This window comes from Canis aureus, chromosome 10 (assembly GCF_053574225.1).
Source record: "Canis aureus isolate CA01 chromosome 10, VMU_Caureus_v.1.0, whole genome shotgun sequence".
Taxonomy (NCBI): Eukaryota; Metazoa; Chordata; class Mammalia; order Carnivora; family Canidae; genus Canis; species Canis aureus.
The window spans coordinates 10259870-10274725 of NC_135620.1; the positions used below are offsets into that span (position 1 = coordinate 10259870).

The 14856-nt window shown below is 35.7% G+C and overlaps 1 protein-coding gene across 15 annotated transcripts in view; it reads left to right on the forward strand.

Moving 5' to 3' along the window:
- The window catches only part of LOC144321967 (uncharacterized), a 381290-nt gene that overhangs the window by 77818 nt on the left and 288616 nt on the right, over positions 1-14856 (forward strand). The window contains exon 3 of one of the 15 annotated variants that reach the window (XR_013387510.1): positions 74-161. The exons of 13 other annotated variants lie outside the window; for them this stretch is intronic. The gene's annotated coding sequence lies outside the window, so the exon portion shown is untranslated. The remainder of the gene's footprint in view (positions 1-73; positions 162-14856) is intronic. One more of the 15 variants, XR_013387512.1, reaches the window with a different exon arrangement.

The following is a 14856-nucleotide window of genomic DNA, read 5'->3' on the forward strand; positions in this document are numbered from 1 at the left end:
CAGATTAAATACTACAAAGAGAAGAGTATGTAGTATCTTGAATATTTACTTCAAACTTGGTGAATCTCCCCAGCAGAAAAATAAAACCTCAGGAATTAACAAGAACAGCTGAGGAAGGAGTCCAGTGAAATGACCCCATTTGTTTAACCATTCCAGAAAAAGTAAGCATATTTTATGTCACTAAAATCATAAATCTTTCAAAATGGAGGTTGTATGAATTTTATAAATGTATTATCATCTCTTATTATTAAAAAAAAAGAAATTTTAGACCAATTAGCTCCAGAGATTTGCATTGACTGTTTGATGACTAAAGAATGGTAAACTGTTTTTCTCTGTTTTCCATTTTGAGAAATAGGAGTCAGATGTCCCCACACAAATAAGACTCCTTTTCTGAAATAGTAATAGATAGGAGGGCGTGGTAGATAAAAACAAAACCTTTGAGGTAGATGTTTATGGTTAGAAAATACTGTGCGCCCTTAAGCAAGTTTATTAGCTTTTGAGCTTTACATTTCTCATTTGTTTTTTTTTTTTTTAATTAATTTATTTATTTATGATAGTCACACAGAGAGAGAGAGAGAGAGAGGCAGAGACATAGGCAGAGGGAGAAGCAGGCTCCAGGCACCGGGAGCCCGACGTGGGATTCGATCCTGGGTCTCCAGGATCGCGCCCTGGGCCAAAGGCAAGCGCTAAACCGCTGTGCCACCCAGGGATCCCTACATTTCTCATTTGTAAAATGGATTTGATACTAGAAATCACTTCATAGGGATTTTTTTTGTCTGATCTTAATGTATGCATCCACGTAAAAGTCTTAGAAAAAAATTGTCTCATAGTAAGTATCCTACCAAAAATATTATCATTATTGTTAACGTTATTATTGTTTTATTATGATTCCATATAAAGGAAGTTTTTGACCATTTAGATATGAATTCTTGTCTATTCAAGACTTACTTTAGGATTCAGTTCTTAGTTATTCCTTCTAAAATAATGGTAAAAGAATGAGATATAATAGGTAGAGGCTTCTTCTCACCATCCAAATAAACTAACACTAAAATTCTAATACCTAATAGTAATTTTAGATAGATATCCATTATCCTTAAATTGTGGTGTATTGTTACGTGTCTTGGGTTAGTTATGAGAGAAGTTATGGATTAATAATACTTAATTTCACTTCATACATACCTTCCAGGAACACTCTAGCCCTGAGTGTTTTTTTATCTGAGTACTATCACACCCCTTCTGGTCCCAAATTCTACAATTTTGAGTATAATAATGGAATTATTGGGGCCCCTGGGTGACTCGGTCGATTAAGCATCCGATTCTTGATTTCAGCTCAGGTCATGACCTCAGGGTGGTGAGATTGAGCCCTACTTCCAACTCTGCTGGGCATGGAGCCTGCTTGAGATGCTCTCCTTCTCTCTACCCATCTGACCCTCTTCTTTCTTTTTTTTTTTTTTTTTAAGATTTATTTATTTATTTATTCATGATAGAGAGAGAGAGAGAGAGAGAGAGAGGCAGAGACATAGGCAGAGGGAGAAGCAGGCTCCATGCCGGGAGCCTGACGTGGGACTCGATCCCGGGACTCCAGGATCGCACCCTGGGCCAAAGGCAGGTGCTAAACTGCTGAGCCACCCAGGAATCCCCTGACTCTCTTCTTTCTTTCTCTTTCTCTCTCCATCTCAAAAGAATAAAAAGACAAGAAAAGAAAGGAGGAATTAATGTAAGGACTTACATTCACAGTAATAAATTAACATTGTATAATTAACTCTAAGCCAAACTCAATAAAAAGCATAAAGCCTTCAATTATACAAAAAAAAAAAGATTTAAATTATAGGGAATCTTATTTATGATAAAAATCTGTAGTCTATCAATTTTTAAAGACATTCAATACTAAATATCTAAATTCTACTTCCACATGTTGTGCACAGAGGAGAGGTCATTCAAACATATATCTAATAAGCTTTTAAATATATATTCTATATCCTTAGTTAGTTATGTATATCTCAAAATTAGGAATCTCAAGGCATATGTAACCTATGGAAAAATGAAATATATAATTAAAGGTATATATAGATAGTTTTATTTAATAAGTGGCTACTGTTTTTTTAAAGGACTTATTTAGAGGTATAAATATTGTATATTCTTAAATGTGTATTATTCTACTTGGATGCATTTAGTTTGGGGAAGTGTAAATTGCAGGCAAGGGAGATGATGAGAGCTCAGGCTTATATGCTTTGTGTAGGAGTAGTGTGTAGACTAGAGTGGATGGAACAGAAGGTTTGGGGGATTGGACAGAGAGCTTCAAAGTTGGATGAGGAACATATTGCTGAGTGCCTTGAATACCCAGTAAGGATATATAGCATAATTCTGAAGAAAAAAGAAGGATTACAAATTTTTGAGAAAGAGCATAACATATGCAAAAGTGTTTTTGCTGAGATTAATCTGGCAGCAATTTTTAGGATCAATTGGATAGGAGAGAGGGTAGAGTCAAGAAAGCTGGTTGATCTTGGTTTAGCAGCAGTAAAAATGTAGATGAAGGAATAAATGCAAGTATTGTGAGTTCATGAAGTGCAAATATAATGTAGTCATTTTTGTACCCTCCACACACAGTGTACAATAAATGCTTATTTTTTAAAAAGATTTTATTTATTCATGAGACACACAGAGAGAGAGGCAGAGACATAAGGCAGAGGGAGAAGCAGGCTACCCACGGGGAGCCTGAGGCAGGACTTGAGTCCAGGACCACTGGATCATGACCTGAGCCAAAGACAGATGCTCAACCACTGAACAACCCATGCTTCCCTAAATGCTTAACTTTTTAAATATAAGAACCTGATTGCTGAGTACATGTGTTGAGAGCTTAAGTGAGAGGTAAGTTAAAATAATTCCAGATTTTCAGACTTGGGTGCTTGAAAATAATATAAGCAATGGGTCTGCCTCTGGGGTTAGCTGATTTGGGGAAAGATAGCAAATTCAGTTTTATAAATTTTGAGTTTTAGCTAAAAAGTCAGTGACTAATCTATACTGAATTGAATGGTGAATCTGTCAAAATACTCACTCAGATAATGGAGGAAGATTTTAAAAAATACTCGTGAAACTAGTTTTTCTATTTTAGAATTGGAATGAAAATTCCATTTAGAGGGACACCTGAGTGGCTCAGTAGTTGAGCATCTGCCTTCGGCTTAGGGCATAATTCTCAGTGTCCTGGGGTTGAGTCCCACATGGGCTCCCCAAAGAGAGCCTCTTCTCCCTCTGCCTGTGTCTCTGCCTCTCTCTGTATGTCTCTCATGAATAAATAAATGTTTTTTTTTTTTTTTTAAAGCTCCAGTTAGAAAGAGGGTTGCTTCACTCAATTGTCAGTAGTCAGATTATTGACAGTCGCATACAGACAACTGTGACTCTTGTTTTGGTTTGATAAAATATTTATTAAGTTCTTATTGTAGCTATAATGATCCAAGGTGCCAGTATTATGCATGTTTGATAAAAATTGGATATATATATATATATATATCAGACAGGACCACTTTATTAACAATGAGTCAATAGGCTGATGATACAACCGGTGTTGTTCTCTTTATATACTATATGCCACATCTTCTTTATCCACTCAGCTAGCTATGGGCATTTAGGTTGCTTCCATATCTTAGCTATTGTAAATAATGTTTCAGTTAACATAAGGGTACATTTATCTCTTTGAAGTGGTGTTTTTGTTTTCTTTGGATAAATACCCAGAAGTGTAATTGCTGGATCATATGGTAGTTCTATTTTTAATTTTTTTTTTGAGGAAACCCCATACTATTTTCCACAGCTACTGCACAAATTTACATTCATACCAACAGTGTATGCCAGTTTCCTTTTGTCCGTATCCTCACCAACACTGGATGGCTGGTGCTGGAGTGGGTCCTGGGTAGGGCATCCTAGAGTACACTGTCCTGGGACTGGCTTGGCAGAATGCCAGGAGCTAGAACTGGTAGGGGCCACAGTGAGGAAGATAGCTGGGTCAGGCCTGGGCTGAGATGTCCCGGGGTGCACTGCTCTGGGCAGCTGGAACTGGAGCTGGAGCAGGAACATGGCTCGGGGGTGGAATCTGCCTTATGAATACGTGACAGCTGGTATGGCCAGGAGCCTGGAGTATGTTGAGGCAGCCTTATCAGTTTGCTTAGAGCACCTGGACCCTGCTTCTGTCCATGTTATGAAGGTGGAAGAGGAATTTTAAAAATGGCACTTGCCAACATTTCCAACTCCAGAGAGTTCTAGTGGTTCCCTCATCTGTTTGATGTTTGATCTAGGATTAGAAAATTTATTTCCTTTATTTAAAGTGTAGTTGCCCTTTAATACACTGTTTTGTTTGTTTGTTTGTTTGTTCGTTTGTTTTTTTATGTACAAGCTAGCTTGGGCAAGTCTGTGTGCGGGTCCCTCAGTGATAATCCTTTCTATGGTGGGTTATGACATTAGGGATCACTATGTATCTATGTCTCTACCCTTCTCTGTGTGGTCCCTGTATTATTTACGGGGTAGAAGCTGTTCACTTGACCCTTAGTTCTTCTTCAAGAGGAATTGGCTTTTCCGTAGGTATTGATTTTAGTATGTCCCATGGGAAGAGGTGAATTGAGGGTCTTCCCACTCCACAATGTTGGACCACCTCCCCCACCACTGGCATTTTAGAAAATAAGGAAGATTGATGTTCAAGAATAAAGCATCACTGTTCACACACCATTTTGAAATAAAAACACATTACCAGAATAAATGACCTAGGCAAACAAACTATGTTTTGGGATATAGTTTTGCAATCATCTGTAATCTGACACAATTCAGCATCTAATTGCTCTTGGAAGAGAGAGAATGATTAAGAGTCATTGCTTAGAGTCATTCCATTCCATGGAAGAACTCTTAGGGCCTAATTCACAGAGACGGTTATGCAGTTACCTTATTTATTTCATCATTTATAATACCAAATGGTGATTTCTGTCTGTCATACAGTATTCCTTTCAAAAATACCAATTAAGATACTCTTCAAGATTCCAGGCTGGCTGAAATTACTTGTAACAGAAGTAATTTGAAACAACACATTTATGATCAGTTTAAGAAGAATGAAGCTTCAGGGGCAGCTGGGTGGCTAAGTCAGTTAAGTTGCCGACTCTTGATTTCAGCTCAGATCATGATCTCAGGGTTGTGAGATTGAGTCCCCCTGGGTCTCTGTGCTAGGTATGGAGCCTGCTTAAGATTCTCTCTTTCCCACTCTCTTTACCTTTCCCCACCTCCGTGTATACATGCATACCTGTTCTCTCTCTCTCCCTCTCTCAAAAAAAAAAAAAAAAAAAAAGGAAAAGAAAAGAAAAGAATACTGAAGCTTTAGATACTGGGCTAACTGATTAATAAGTTTATTCTAGGATATCAGTATCTCATTATACTCATCTTCTTAGTGAATACATATTTTATTTTTTAAAAAGAAAGAATTACATAAGCCCACAGTAAGGATAAAACTGTTTTATTTCAGCAGTAATTACATTGTATTCATGTACTCTCAGTTGTATTCTCTGGTGATAGGTCTACTTAAATCAAGAGAGGAAGTGATTTTCAGTATCATCTATTTTATGAAGATAGCAAATTTCTATCTCTGGCTTTGATCCTCTGCCCTGAACTCCACACTCATATATTTAGTAGTTTGAGCTCTATCTCTTCTTAAATGTCTAAAAGATGCATCAAGGTTATATTTAAAAAAGAACTCTCAGCATCTCAACACAACCCTGTTCCTCTACTTGTTATCTGTAGCTCAGTAAACGGCTCTTATATACACCCTCTTAATGAGTCTAAAATTTTTGAGGTATCCTTACTTTCTATAATCCCCTCAAATATTCCACCATTGGATATATTGGCAAATTCTGTGGCTGTTCTTTACAACTGTGACTTGAATCTGAACAGATTTCACCATTTTACTTCTATCATAGTCACATCATATGTCAGTTGAGATACAGATATTGCGTTTATTTTCCTGGAAACTGTTTACTTATTTTCTTTTTCTTTTCTTTTCTTTTCTTTTCTTTTCTTTTCTTTTCTTTTCTTTTCTTTTCTTTTCTTTTCTTTCTTTTCTTTTCTTTTCCTTTTTTTTTTTTTTTTTTTTAGATTTTATTTATTTATTCATGAGAGACACACAGAGAGAGTCAGACACACAGGCAGAGGAAGAAACACTCTCCCTGTGGGGAGCCTGATGAGGGACTCGAGCCCAGGACCCTGGGATCATGCCCTGAGCCAAAGGCAGATGCTTAACCCCTGAGCCACCCAGGCATCCCTATTCTCTTTCCTAATCAGATCTTTCAACCATATGATATAGGTAGGATTAAGTCCTCTTACATGCCAAATCAGGGGATGGGATCACATTCTCCTGATGTCTACTTTGACAAGGGAATTGGTTAGTTCAAAGAAAAGAAAGCCCAAGACTTAGAGCAAGAAGTGAACATATTTCTGCTTCCCTGTATGATGAATAAAGAAACATATGACTCTGGTTGAAGTCAGTAACTAATTTGAGAGCACAAGGATTGGGGATTTAGGTAAAATTCCCATGGTGGGAAAGAGTGGAAATTTGGAATGAAATTGAAAGCTTATTAACACTACAAGGCAACTACATCTTTGATTTTTCAAATACCTGATCCCCTAAATGCCTTGTTTTCAATACTTTCAATCGAAGACAATTTAATCAAATAGAGATTAAATTTTCTGCTTCTTCCTTATGAAGAATAATTTTTAAAAAGTTTATCTAAAATTTTTTTTATGGAAAGAAATTTTTTTTTACATTTTAAAATTTAAATTCAATTTGCCAACATATAGTATAATACCTAATACTATGAGGATATAATTTTTAAACATGTATATATTTAAACAAATTGTAGCCAGATTTCTTATTTATTGGTCATCTGTTTCCTTCCTCCTCCAATGTTAGAAATGAAGCTTCATAATTTAACAGGGTAACTGGAAATAATCTGAAAATGATAAATAATTTTATGGTTAGAATAAGGTATCAGACTGGCAATTCCTGTGAGTGTTGTGGTGATTTTAATGAATAATGGTGATTTTATGCTCATAGCAAAACACAAGGTCTGTTTTATTCCTTGAGTGAGTTAACACTCAGTGTTACTAAGTTAGGTTTGTGTGCCTAAACAGCCCTGTGTCAGAGGACATAAGTCTTGGTAGCAGTTAAAAAATAGTGATTTGCAGCATGCTCAATATTCAAGTTCAATTAAACTTTTTTTTTAAAGATTTTATTTATTTATTATTGAGAGAGAGAGAGAGAGAGAGAGAGAGGCAGAGACACAGGCAGAGGGAGGAGCAGGCTCCCTGCATGGAGCCTGACTGGGATTCGATCCTGGGACACCCTGGGCTGAAGTTGGTGCTAAACAGCTGAGCCACCCGGGGTTCCCTCAATTCAAATCGATTTATATATGTAAATATTGGAAATATTACCTCAAACTTTTTTTCACTTTACATTTATTTATTTTTAAAAGATTTATTTATTTATTCATGAGAGACACACAGACAGAGGCAGAGACATAGGCAGAGGGAGAAGCAGGCTCCTTGCAGGGAGCCCAGTGTGGGACTGGATCCTGAATCCAGGGATCACGCCCCAAGCTGAAGGCAGACACTCAACTGCTGAGCCACCTAGGGATCCCTACCTCAAACTTTCTTAACTGTAGTGCTAAGGAAGTATATTTTTTCTTACACAATGTAAAAAAAAAGAAATCACTTTGTATATTCTTTCACTGACTACTTATTGTCACCATACATATTATATATACATATATATGCTTATTCATGTAATCATTCTCTTTATACATATATATAAAATATACATGCATATAATATTTCTCAATAAAAGTATATTTACCTGAATGTAGGCTATGTTCTAAACAATCTCTTTATACAAATACACATAAATTGTGTTTATACAACTATTCTTATGTAAATATACATAAATCTTATTTGGAGAAATCTTATTATTTATTATTTATTTATTTATTTATTTATTTATTTATTTATAGATTTTATTTATTCATGAGAGACACAGAGAGAGAGAGGCAGAGACACAGGCAGAGAGAGAAGCAGGCTCCATGCAGGGAGCCCGACATGGGACTCCATCCCAGGTCTCCAGGATCAGGCCCCGGGCTAAAGGCAGCACCAAACCGCCGAGCCACCCGGGCTGCCTGAGAAATCTTATTTAAATAACAGGACACTGGCTTGCTAGTACAGGAATGTCATCAAGTTATACTACAGTTATAAGGAAAATTGTTCAATTAGACATTTGATAATTTTTTGGGGAATCAGACTAAAATATAATGTAGAAAATAGATACGCATGCAGCTCCTCCATAGATCTATGGATAGTTGTGGACAAGACAGAAAGATTATAATAAGAATAAGATAATGTTGTTGGTTCAATGAGCCTTAAGATAGAGAAATTATGGGAGATTTTTTTATTTTCAAAATTTTTTCTGTAGTACTGTTATCACCTCAAAAATTCAGTTAAAATAATGGATAGCTATAATAAAATTACTGAAAAAATAAAAAATAAACTGCATTTTTATTCCAAAATATGTTTTACAAAGAGGTAGCATTATCACATTTATCAGAAGATTATGAATCACTATCTTTGGAAGGCAATTATTTCATCCTCTGTTACTATTTAGTCATTTCCCTGTGATATTCAAGATAGTTTAGCTGCTAGAGAGATGCTTGTGTCACTCATCATCAGGGAAATACAACTCAAAACCACATTAGGTATCACCTCACACCAGTCAGAATGCTAAAATCAGCAACACAAAAAAACAAGTGTCAGAAGGGTGTGAAGATGAAGGAACCCTCCTGCACTGGTGGGAATGCAAACTGGTGCAGACATTGTGGAAAACAGTATGGAGGTTCCTCAAAAAATTAAAAATAGAAATGCAATTTGATACAGTAATTCCACCACTGGATATCTATCCAAAGAAAATAAAAACACTAATTTGAAAAGATTCTTGCATTCCTATGTTTACTGCAGCATTATTTACAATAGCCAAGATGTGGAAGCAGCCCAAGTATCCATTAATAGATGAATGGATAAAGAAGATGTGGTATGTATATGTATATACATACATATGTATTACTCCACTCTTAAATAGAAAAAACAAATTTATAGTTGCCAGAAAGGAGGTGGCTGGGGGGATGAGTAAAACAGGGAAGACGATTAAGAGTACACTTTTCCTGATGAACATGAGGAATTCCTCATGAACATGATCAGTAATGTGTGGAATTATTGAATAACTATATTGTTCAGTATAGTTGCAGTTTCAACTGAAACTAATGTAACACTGTTATATTATACTGTAGTTAAAAATTAATTAAGGAAAAAAGGTAGAGAGACTGCATGGATTTGATATCCATTGACAACAAACTAGGCTCACCATGAATGTGGTGACTCGTCCAGGAAGCTGAGCTGTGCTGGCTTCTCAGTGGTTCTACTGCTCTATTTTCCTTTTGCCATTTTTGGGTCTCAGAAAAGTATGATTGTTAGTCCCTAAAAATATATAACAATTTTGAGTGATTATATATGATTGAAAATAGCTCAAAACCTTCTTTTACCTAAGTAATAACATACTCTTCCCCCAATGAGAAAATGAGTAATGAAATAATCTGCCCCTAATAAAAAAATAATTCACAGATAAGGCCAATAATGTAAGCCTTTGAGAAATTTTCTGTGTGGGATAGCTGATGTTTCCCTAATTTTAAGGAAAGACCTAAACACGGACTTAAGACAGATCACATACATCCTTTCAATTTTTAAAAAATTTTAATTGTTAAATAAATTTTTGTCTTTTTTTTCAAAAAGCACTATATGCAATTTTGAACAATTAATGCATTAATCAGTAACTGTAGACTACTAGTCCAGTTTCCTAATCTCGATTACCCAGAGGTGATCAGAGTTTCTGGTTTCTTATGTATTCTTCTAAATATTCTATACCCATCTTTATATGTCTTTCTAAAGATGTGTCAGTCTATTAGATAAGTTTTGAAGTGAAGTTTCTAGGAGTGTTTATATCATGGATGGCTGGGATATATTGTAGTAACCATCAGTCCCAAATTTTAAAAGACTTAAAGCATAAAATTTAATTCTGACTCATGTGACGTGTTCAACCATGGTCATTTGAGGTCTCTGTACCACCCAGAATAATGAAACAGCCAATATTTGAAACATCACTGGTCATTATTAAGGTCTGGAATTGATCCTCATCTGTGGATTCTTTATTTGCAAATTCAACTTCATGTTAAAGTTTACCTGTAACTCCCAGGACAGTGCTCACAGTGCTGTTGTGGTCTTTCACAGATGTGCACAGAACAGGGAAACATTTCAGTTATTCTATATGCATTTTTCCAGCTGAGGTCAAACAAGGTAACACTCTGCCACCTTGTTTCAGTTCTCAGACTGTAAACAAGTGGCTTTTGTTGGGACCTCTTTGGTGACACTTTTTCCACATTATTTTCCTGTCTTGTTAGTGATTTTTCTGTTTAAAATCGCCGCAAGCATAGTGCTGAAATGCTGTCTCCTGTTCCAAAGCACGAGAAGGCTGTGATGTGCCTTACAGAGAAAATAATGTGTGTTAGATAAGCTTTATTCAGGCATGAATTATAAGCCTGTTGCCTATGAGTTCAATGTTCATAAATCAATAATACAGTACATGTAGGAAAAGGAAGAGGAAATTTGCCCTTCTATACCTGAGCCTGCTCCAGAAAGTGCTAAAGTAGTACCTAGAGTATAAATCTCTAAGCTATACAGTCATAGCCAAAGTTATGGAAGGTATGGTCACATTTGCAGATTCCTGAGATGTTGACCATTTGTACTGACAGATTGACAAAAATGTAACCAGAGGCTCATAGGAATGTAACTCTGTGTTTCTCTTAGGAACCATAACTTAGTATTTGCAACTTCGTTACCTGTAGACTTTACAGAACATAACTAATCTGTATCATGAGAATGAATTATAGCCTGCATTTGCTCTTGAAGCTCAAAAATGATAGATGTCATTTCTGCTCATGTTTCATGGTTCAAAGCCAGTCACCTGGCCATTACTGACCTCAAGGGAGTATGCAGGAATAATTTTCCTATAGGAAAGAGATGCAGATAATGGTTAATAGTACTGCATTGACCAAAGAGGGTCTGAAATAGCCACAGCTCTTCCAAGCAGGCTGTATTCCTAACGGTGTTTGAAAGTACCTATTTCCCCTACACTCACTACTGATACTGGTAGGGTGTCCAAAGTCAGTCAAATATTGCCTTTCTCCATATATTGTGTAGCTTCCTATAAATGCATAACTAACCAAGAACAAATACTACTCTTCTTTTGAGAGTTTCCTCTGATAAATTGTTCCTCCCACCCCATGGTCATTTGTTTGGCTTGTCATACTGCTTCCAACTCTTTTATGCATGGGGGAATATTGGGAAAAGATTATTTCTCTGGTTGGCAAAATAATATTACCTGTATTTATAATAGTATATTTTATCTAAATAATTGTCGTTTAAAGAAATATTGAGCATGTTTAGGGTGTTAGATTTATTTTGGGATGTAATCATATACATGAGCCTTTGGAAAGCTTCTGGAGAAATAGATTCTAGCCTATTGTCTATTTAATATATTAAGATCATAAAAATACGCCTTTAAAAGTTGTTTTCAGAGTAGTGAGTGGTTCCAATGTCAATCCTTATTTTCAAGGTGAGAACTCAAGATCCTTTTTGTCTGTTCTATCAATTACTGAATGAGATAGATATTTTTATTGTTTTATTATCTGTGTATTTTTGTAGCTTTTTCAGTTTTTCCTTTATATGTTTTGAGGCTACATTATTCAATGGGAAGAATTTTAAATTATGAGATCATTATTGCGAGTTCAATATTTTTATTTCAAACAAATTTTATTGCCTTAAAGTGTATTTGCTCGAAATTAATAACTTTGGTAAATATTTGCATGCATAACTTACCCTGTCTTTTTTAGTTTCAATTTTTCTCTGTGTTGTAAATGTATCAAGAAGCATTTTTAGACACTCTGACAATCTTCTGATTTTTTTTACTGGAATACCAACTGAGTCTACATTTAATGAAATTACTGATATATTTGAAATAAATTCCACCACCAAACTTCCTCTCCTCCAACGTATTGTATTGCTCTGCCTGGAAGGTAAAACCCCTTAGATTTCAGCTTCTTAGGGATGTATCAAATACCGGATCTCTGTTTCAATTAAATTACAGAAGATGTATATAGAGTCCTTGAAAAACCTTCTTCATTTAGATTAATGCAGGAAGAAGTTTTCTCTTTCTTCCTCCATGGAATAAGTCTAGCTCACTGACAAAGTTCTCCAAGGAAATCCTCTCTGAGTATTCAGTCTTTACCTTATTTTTCTTTTTCTCTTTCTTTTTCTTTCTCTCTTTCTTCTACTTTTTTTTTTTTTAATAATATAGCTGACCTTGTAGGATCCAGGAAATATTTCTCATGCTCTAACTCTAGCAGTGGTGAATTAATATATCACTGTAGGATATATGGGTACTTGGCATCTACACTGTTGTTCTCAGCTTTCGGGGCCTAAGCCAAATCCAAGGTAGAACAATTACTATTTTATTTCATTAATTTTTTTATTGAAGTACCCTTGATATACACTATCATATTAGTTTCATCTATACAGCACAGTGATTCAACATTTAGACATACTGTCAATGTTTACCACAATAAATCTAGTTATAATTTTTTCAAATATTTTATTTATTTGACAGAGAAAGAGAGAGAGAGCACAAGCAAGCAGAGCAGAAGGCAGAGGGAGAGAGACAAGCAGACTCCCCACTGAGCAGGTCCCAGGGGCTCACTCCCAGGACCTGAGATCATGACCTGAGCCAAAGGCAGATGCTTAACCAACTGAGCCACCCAGGCGCCCCAATAAGTCTAGTTATGAAACATTGTCATTTTAAACTCCTATTGCATTAGTTACTTAAGGATGTGCTGAGTCTCCAGACATTTTGTTTTATAGGATGGTACTTTTATTAAAAACTTAAGAATTGCTAAAGGCTTTGTATTTCCTTTACTATTACTTGCTTAGATTGAATTGTAGGAATTTCCTTTTTTTGATAGAGACTGTAACATATTTTGTAAAAAGCATATCAGAACAGTGCAAGTATGAATCAATTGAAATAAAAAACCTAGAGGTCAAATCCAGCTTGAAGATTATGTTAATAGAATGAGCTTCAGATTTGTTGAAGTTCAGCTAAAAATCACAACTGCAGTTTGAACGAGGCTGTTGGCTGTAAAACTCACTCCTAAGTCCTGCAACGAAAAGGTTGTTCTCCTTACAAATTAAGTACTCCTTGCCAAAGGCCAAGTCAATTGGTCTAATGAGAATTTCAAACTTGTGATTGCTGTCTCATCTCTTGTGTACCAGGATAAGAATATGTTTTTTGTATGTTCAAACCACTAGACTGCAGACTATATTGTCATTGGTTTGTACACAGGTGCTGTGTCTCTCTTTCACATTGTGTCTTTCTTTGTGTGTGTGTGTTTCTTTGTTGCATGTATATATATAAAACATTTAACATATACTACATAAATTATATATATTTGAAATAGAATATATATATTTTGAAATATATATACATATTTGAAATAGAAAAGCTGCTTGAGATGTGTAGAGAGCTCTTCTCTCTCTTTTAGGATTCTTTTGATTGATTTGTAGAAGGTCATGGGAAAATTACTAAGTACATTAATATTTAAGTTCATAGGTAGAGATAAATATGGTGATTGGTAAAGATAACAGGAAAAGCCTCTCTTAATTTCATAATGGAGCCAATGGATGGTGCATTGCTATCTGGGATGATGTTCATGGCTAATGAAAAGGAAATTTGAGCTTGTTTGCTTTTTTAATTTAAGTTTACTGGCATCTACAAAATCATTGTGCATTTTGCTGACATTCAGTAGTCATCAGCTGAAATGGAACTGGACAGCAAAAGAATGGTTTCGACATTATCACTGGTATGTCTGAATGAGCATGGTAGCCTACTGGTATTGGCCAACTTCCTTTCATCTTCTGCTCCCCAAAGCAGATCAGCTTTGCAAACAGATTCCTTAATATGTGTAAACTAAAGTAGTTTTGCTTTGCCTGCCAAACTTGCATTCATCCTATACATTTCCTCCATTTCCAGCAGTCCTTGTCATGGTTAATGGCTTCTCATAGCCCTGGGGAATGTGGACACAAAAACCTTTTCAACCTGAGAATTATTAGTTGGGCACGTGGAAGGCAAATTGTGAGCTAGATATTGGGATTTATGGATTTTTCTCCCTCCGGATATACATCACCTTGGGTGGACAGCAAGTAAAAGCACTTCTCAAATTCATGCCCAGGCACTCAGAGTGTGTGGCAGGGAGAAGAAAGAGGTGGCCTCTCTGCAGCGGAACTTGAAGTCAGTAACATTTGTTATTTTTATCTCCACAATATGGATGAATGAAGAGAGGCTTAAGGACTTTGAAGCTTTTTTTTCAAAGATCACATGGAAAGATATTCTTTTTATAAGTTTCCTAACTTTATTCTTATACAACACTGGATTATAGATCATTAGAAGTTGCCAGAGGAAATGGCAGTAAACCTTCTTTTCAAATGCATGTTTCTAGGACGTATCTTAGAGTGATTAGCATTCAGAAAGAATCGTTTAATTTATAATTTATAAAGGATCTGTAAGATCACCAGCTGCTCTAATTCCTTATTCAATTGATAAGGAAATTGCTATTCCAAATAACTAGATGATTTGTTCAAGGTCACACAAATAATTTGGAAAGCATTCAGATTTCCAGGGCTTTGCCTTTT